We start from the raw sequence: 7567 nt of genomic DNA, 5'->3' as shown, positions 1-7567 counted from the left end.
GACTTAAAAAAAGAAAATGTACAGATTTTATTAGACGTCAGATCAAGTTTTATTTGGAATTCAGCAGATGGGCACTATTGACCTGAGGTCCTCCTTTCTTAAAGGATCTGCAAGCTGACAACTGACCGCCATAATGCTCAGATTTATATCCACGTAATCCCAATATTCCTCCATCAGTATCTCATCTCTCCTCCTCATTCCACTGCACACGGGACATTTGGAGTCGAGTCAGACTCTGCGCCTGAGGAGAAGGAGGGCTCACCGTTTTCTGGATTCTTTGTTTTCTCTCTAGTTTTATTTTTTTTGGGGGGGGGGGAGGGAGGGAGGGATGGGTCGGGGGGTTGTTTGGTTGGTTGGTTGGGATGTTTTTGTTTTGTTTTTTTCTTTATTCGAACGGGCGTCTGAATGAGAGCGGAGGTCTCGCCACCTTTCTCCAGTTTCAGCCTTTCAGACACCTGCGTTACCGCGGCTCACGCCAACAGATCATGAACTGCTAGGTTTTGTTTTATTTGACATGATGGGGGAGGAAAAAAAAAATCACACGGATGATGATGATGATGATGATGATGATGATGATTGGTAGATGACCTTTAGCAAACTAATCCGATGGACAGAACTGGTGACTTCTCATGTTTCTCGTTTCTCTTTTTCTATATTTTGCCAAGCTCTTCCCACCTGTCTCCCCCTCTAACCTTCAGTAGTGCTGAGCCAACGTTAAATGATTTTATGTTTTTTCTTCTTTTTTTTTTTTTAAAAAACAAAAAAATAAAAATGAAAAAAGTGCGGCAGAGCAGTCTAACCACTCCCGGAGCTCTGAAAGCACCGTTCACTGCAGTCTTACGACGCTTTCAGAGTTTGCTTTTAAACCTTTTCCTCCATAGTTTCCTTTTTTTTTTTTTTTTTTTTTTTTAAACAATGAATACTGCCAATATTATTATAGAGAAAAAAATATTAAGAGCTCAGTGGCGCCTCTCATTGGACTGTTGCCATATTGGCCCCTGGTTGACCAAGACGCAGGGTGACTCGGGGTCTGACGGGACCCTGTTGAGTCCTCAGGAAGCGCTCAGGGCTGCCCTCCTTCCCTCTCCTCTATTCCCCCTCTGTATCTCTGCAGCCACTGGCCTTTCCTCCCCTTCCCAAACGCCCACATATCAGCTCCTCTCACCGCCATGACGGACTCACTTCCTGCGTTTGGGCCATTGAGAGGCGCGTGGAGGCTCTCACCTTGGAAACCTCCTCGCCGTCGATGCGGTGACCTCCAATCCGTAGCAGACTGTTGTTTTTGAGCACGTAACACTTTGTTTGAAGGGGTTTGTAAAAGGTGATGCCTGACGTGCATTTAGACTGTCGAGGATTCACTGTATTTTTCTCAGCTTGCAGAATTATCTAAACGGTCGACCTCCGTTCAAATCTGATGTCATGTTTTTCTTCTCGCTCTCGTCTGTCACGACGCTCCCCCAGCCGCTCACCTGTTCAACTGAAGTGTTACCGCACAGTGTTTTTCGGCATCCACGGTGAGAGTGTGGCGGACAGTGGGACTGTTGACGTTAAGAACAAACGGGGATGGACTGCAGCACTGGATCTCAGTGTGTGTGTGTTCGGGCCTGAGCTCCCTCTCCACGTCCGGGGTTTGTCACAGAGTCCGAAGCTTCGCACAGCGGCTATTACTGACATATGTTTCTTTATTTTTTTGAATTGGGAGAGTAGTGAATGGAGAGAGCTGTAGCTGCGGGCTACGCTTCTGTTGGAAACGTTTAGTTTTCATCCTCTTGGGCAGACTCTGGCAGCCGGGTTGGGATCCTGATACACGATGAGAGGTCACTGCGACATCCAGGGCCCGGGAACGGTATCAAATCTCACACTTTATGATTTCTATTCATTACGTGTATGTATATATAAATATATTTGTGTGTTTATATTCAATATAGAACATACACACATAGTTGGCACACCAAACTGTGCATGTGTTTAACATGCCCCGTGTGCTAAGGTTGAAACACACTCGTCAGCTGTGGTTTGCTGTACACTGGAGAAAAAGAGATGTACTATTCATTTTTCCCTACATGAATTTAATCGGTAATAAACGTTTTAAAGGAATAAATATTTGACACAACGACTGATCTCATTTGTCAGTTGCTTAACTTCATTTGAAAACCTGTGTCTTTTATTTTTATTTTTTTGCTTTTTTTTTTTCTGTGAATAAAATTGAATGGGAGGAAGTGTGTGTCGGTCTTTGAAAAGCTCCTGTGTCTTTTTTTTTAATTCTTGATTTATAAGAGTTCAGTCTTTCCACACGAGCAGCAACACGTTTAATAATCTAACAAAAACACACTGACAATCAGACACTTTTGGTTTTTAATTGGTCAGTTATTGTCTTATCGGAAACGTACGTTGATCTGCCAGTCGAGGTGATTAAAGGTGCAGTTTGTAGTTTTGGAGAAGAAATTTTATGTTGTTTTTATGTCTAAACAAACTTAAACTCTCTTTGTTTTCAAGACTGCATAAACAAACTGACCTTAAAGAACATCACCATTTCAAACTGTTTTACTTTGTTTATATCAGGGTTCGTACACATTTTTCAAGGTCAAATTCAAGCACTTTTTAAGCACTTTTAAGGGTCATTTACAAAATTTTCCAGCACCTTATCACTGGGGTAAAATACATATCTACAGGAATATATATACTCATGATTATTTTTTCACTTTTTATCACAATGTTATGTACATTGTATTATGCTGTAAACATCTAAAATAATGTTTCATGATAGCAAAAACTTTAGAAATTAAAGGAGAACACAAAGTTTTATCCAAAAAAAAGGGAAGCCACTTGGCGTTCTTCAGGTACACTTGCACCGAGACAAAGAGAGACCTGAGAGCAGCCTGTAATTTTCTTTTTTGACATAAACTTTTATAAGCTTTTTGCTTATTCATCAAAGTTTATTAATATTGAACGTGTCATCAGTCTAAATTGCATCAAATTCACCTTCTCCTCAGCCATCCTTCTCTATTGCTACCAGGCTGCGTGTGTAATGATACACACACACTGATTTTATTTCTCCTTGTACTAAGAAAACTATCCAGTCTGATCAGAATGTTGCCAAGACACAGAGTCATAATGTCAAGCACTTTCAAGCACTTAAACTAAAATCCAAGCACTTTTCAGACCTTGAAAACACAACATTGAAATTCAAGCACTTTCAAGGATTTCAAGCACCCGTACGAACCCTGTTATATGTGGCGGACCCTGCCACCTTTCTAGCTTTGAACAGTTTTCTGGGATCTTATATTCCACTGAGAACAGCCGGTTTATTCAGTTATGGAAAATACCTTTTTTAACGTGACGTGAAAAAGTAGACCGTCCTCGTGTCTCGACTCCAGGCTCAGTCCAAAAGGAGTCAACCAGCTTTTGGTTCCACAGAGCCCCTTTAAATATCTTCACCCATCACCCAAACCTATTAAATAATCCTTCTTTGTCTTGATCCATTTAAATTCCATCTGATAAAACCTTTGTTGGGTCTCTGCGTCCTGCAATTGCTCGATTCTTTGCAGATGATGGCATCGTCTTCACCTTATATAACACGTCTGTCCTGACTGTGAGAACCAGAGAAGGAGAGCGTGTGTGTTTCAAGTCCGAGTCAGTGGAGACAAGCAGATTGTAAAGTATTTTATTTGTACAAAAGGATCCCCAAAATGCTAAGAAAATTGCATGATAAATATTTTGAATAGTTTGAAGCATTCTGGAACTAAAACAGTGCCATTAGTCAGTGGTGAATGGAAGCACTCACACGGAGCACAATGAGTCCACCGAAAGCACTAAATTCCAAAACAACATCCGACCGAGTGGAGACAAGACGACGTAAAAAAAACACTCAATGGCACGTCTGTCCGTCACTGCAGCACACACACGCACGCACTGGACCCACAGCATCAGGATGTTCACCACAGAAAGAAAACACACACAGCCGACGGTGTCTCGGAAATGCTCTCAGACAGAAAACGAATCGGAACAGACACGAACGAAACGTACAGAAGAACAGGAAACAGAAACAGCCATTATGAAACAATGTGGACGGAACTGAATATGTTACACTGATTGCGTCCAACGAAAATGTGACATGAAGTGAGACGGACGACAGTCCGAGTGTGGCGGCAGGGACCGGTGGCTCGATCCGAGCCTGCTGCAGGCAGCTGGTGGGAGTCCAAAGCTATAAACACACAAGCGTGAAGTTCTGTTTTCCACTTTCACACTTTGCATTTCTGTCGGCCTGAGGGAGGAACATGTTCTGCATCGCGTCCCCTCAGATAGGAGCAGTGAATATCCTAATAAGACGGATCTTTATGGCCAGATTCATGGTTAATACATCATCTACAGGGATGTAACGATACCACAAACTCGCACCACAACAGTGATGGTGATACGGTTTTTAAAAAACGATTTGAACGATGTCTTCTCATTATAAATCTGACGTGCACAGAATGTATTATTCATATACAACTAGTTTTTTTTAACTTTTTAGTTGAGGTCTTTCTCCTTTCTTTCTTTAGTAAAATAAAAGTAGCCGTCCATGAACTACGCATGAATTGTCTTTGGTGATGAATGATTGAACTTTGTGCGATTTGCAAAACGAGACAGCAGCCAGTCGCAGTCGCTCCCTCGCTCTGGACGTCCGGCATGTTACTTCCTGACTGTATGTTCAGTGGTGGTCTGGTGTTAACGGGGAGACGTTGTGTTTTTCTCACGGATGGTTTGTAAAAACAAACTGTCAGATCTACAGGGTTCGTACACATTTTTCAAGGTCAAATTCAAGCACTTTTCAAGCACTTTTGGGTCATTTTAAAGATTTTCCAGCACCTTTTTGCTGGGGTAAAATACGTATCTACAGGAATATATATACTCTTAATTTTTTCTTATCACAATTATGTACATTGTATTATGCTGTAAACATCTAAAATTATGTTTCATAATAGCAAAAACTTCAGAAATGAATTATCCAGTCTGATCACAATTTTGTGGAAGACAGAGTTATAATGTCAAGCACTTTCAAGCACTTAAACTAAAATCCAAGTACTTTTCAGACCTTGAAAACACAACATTGAAATTCAAGCACTTTCAAGGATTTCAAGCACCCGTACGAACCCTGGATCTAAAGTTGAGAAGTTTGGTGAGACGCTCTCTCCTCTGGATGCCGATGTTTAGAGGTACGATACATGATTGTGTTGGTCTGAATATCTTATGGTTGTGGACATGGTCTTAGTTATATTTAATGTCCTCAGATACATTTTGGCTTGTTTTAAAGGCTTTTTTTCAATTTTAAAAACAAGTCGCATTGTATTTGGAAACATTCTGATTCCGATTCTGATCTCATCTTCTCTCTACTCAATTATACTTATCGTCAGAGCTCCTATCTCGGCGAGGATCCTCACAAAAATATATTTTTTATCTAATCATATGAGGCTTTGCTAGATTAAAAACAAAGTACATTGTGGGTTTCCAATTTGTGATCATCTCTACAGACAAGTGATTTAGCTCTTAGCTCTTTTTTTAGCTCTTAAAGACTCGATCCAAAAAAATCGCTCAGCCTAAAAGGGCTGCAAAACATTTGGACCTAAATCTATTTATCAACAATGTATTTACAAATGCTAAGCTAAGCTAACCAGCTGCTGGATACTGATGTTATCATCCAGCTTCCTGTTAGAAAGCAAAACAAAAAGCTTACTCCCCAAAATGTCTCAGTCGTCCTTTAACAACTTTGACCCAGCCACAGAGATTTGTCACAACCTGGCAACCCAAACAAAGCCTTTAAACGTATCTAAAGGGTGAATTAAAAGGAAGAAACGATTTAATTAGAAATATACGAAGGTGCTGATGAGAAACGCTCAACTGAATTTGCACGTGTTGGTGCCACTCTTGGATAAACAACAGAGATTCATGAGGCGTCTTCTCGTCGTATCGGGGGATGGTTCTGGTGGAGCGCTCATGAATCTCCGGACCAGCCAGCTGGACCGCGTGCCACACCCGAACAGTCAGATAAACACAGTAATGAGTGGAAACTCACAAGTGACATTTCCTGCTCACACTCAGGACACATGAGAAAGAAAAACAGCCTAGAAATAACAACACACAGGTATATTTCTCTCTAAAAAAAAAGATTTTCATTCAAAAAAGGTATGCATTATTTTTTTTTTTTCTTATAAATATATCGATTTCGTCCAAACCTATTCGACTTTTTTTTTTTTTATTATAAAAAAATCATTCTTTGGGTTGATCCTTGCCCAACAAACCAGCTGAGACGACAAGAAGACACCTGCATAGGTTTACACAGCTGAATCAGACGCGAGTACAAACACAGACGGACGTGAGACGTCACCGTGCCACGCTGTTACGTCATTCACGCTCGCAGGTTTCAGGTCAACACGCGCTGTGGTTACAAAATGGAGTCACAGATGCGTCGCCTTCAAACGGAAGCCCGGCGGCGAAGAACTCAAAGTGCCCATGAAGTATTGAAGCAATGAAAATGGAGGTAGACCTTTTTTTTTTTTTTTTATCTATTAGTGTCGATCCAAAGCAGCGTAGATGTTGACCACTGCAGAGGATGTTCAGTGGATTTATCTGTACACCAACATGCTTCTTAACGATAGGAAAATTCAACAGGTTATTGATAAGCTGGATTCACTGACTCAGAGAGTTGATGAGCAGTCTAACGTGGTTCTTCCTCCATCTCAAGCTGATGTAAACATTTAGAAAAATTTTGGTCGACTAGGAAGATGATTGACATCATGGAGGCGATGTTTCGATAAATGTCTTGAATATCAAATATAACATGAGCTGTGGAAAAAGAAACGATACCACCCGGACAAACAGTGAGACCATCCTCAGTCACCCAAAGGTTTATTCAGATGTCGGGGACGAACACGAAGGCGTCGTCGAGTCCGCCACAGACGGGCCCGACTGAAAAAGTGCTGGTTTCTATACATTCACTCGGTGCAGGGGTGCATTTGTTTCTGTTTTGCTTCAGTGTGATATGTGAAACTTAACCGTGACGATATGCGTCACTTCTTTCAGGGACAAACAGGGTCAAATTTTAAAGGGGGAATTACGGGTAGAGTCAGTTTACTTGTCATAAAAGGACTTCTCACCAGTTATTCAAATGTCATATCTGGCTCTGGAGGAGTTCTGTTCTGCGTCCGTTTGTTGGTTTGTCAGCAGGATTACACAAAAACTACTAAACAGATTTTCATGAAACTCAGAAGGAGGATGGGTCTCAGCCCAGACTAGAGCACTTTAACTTTCAGCGTGGATCGAGTTAAAGGGGCGGATCCAGGACTTTTATCTCGCTTCCTTTAACGTTGTGAGATTTTTGACATTTTCATTAATTTCTCAGAGAATCATTTATGGATCTCGGTTTAAAAAAAATCAGGTGTATTTATTTGGCTTGTTTCTCTAAGTGAGATCTGGTGAGCTTAAGTTATGTTGAAGCAGTTACGGGTTTTTAAAAATTTAGAGCAACCTTTCTCAAGGTGCGGTCTGCAAGAGCCCCATAGTGGTCCCCCGAATAGCTTTGGTAAAA

Source organism: Sparus aurata, chromosome 5 (assembly GCF_900880675.1).
Source record: "Sparus aurata chromosome 5, fSpaAur1.1, whole genome shotgun sequence".
NCBI classification, from domain to species: Eukaryota; Metazoa; Chordata; class Actinopteri; order Spariformes; family Sparidae; genus Sparus; species Sparus aurata.
The sequence above is the reverse complement of the archived record's forward strand: the minus strand, read 5'-3'. Positions refer to the sequence as shown.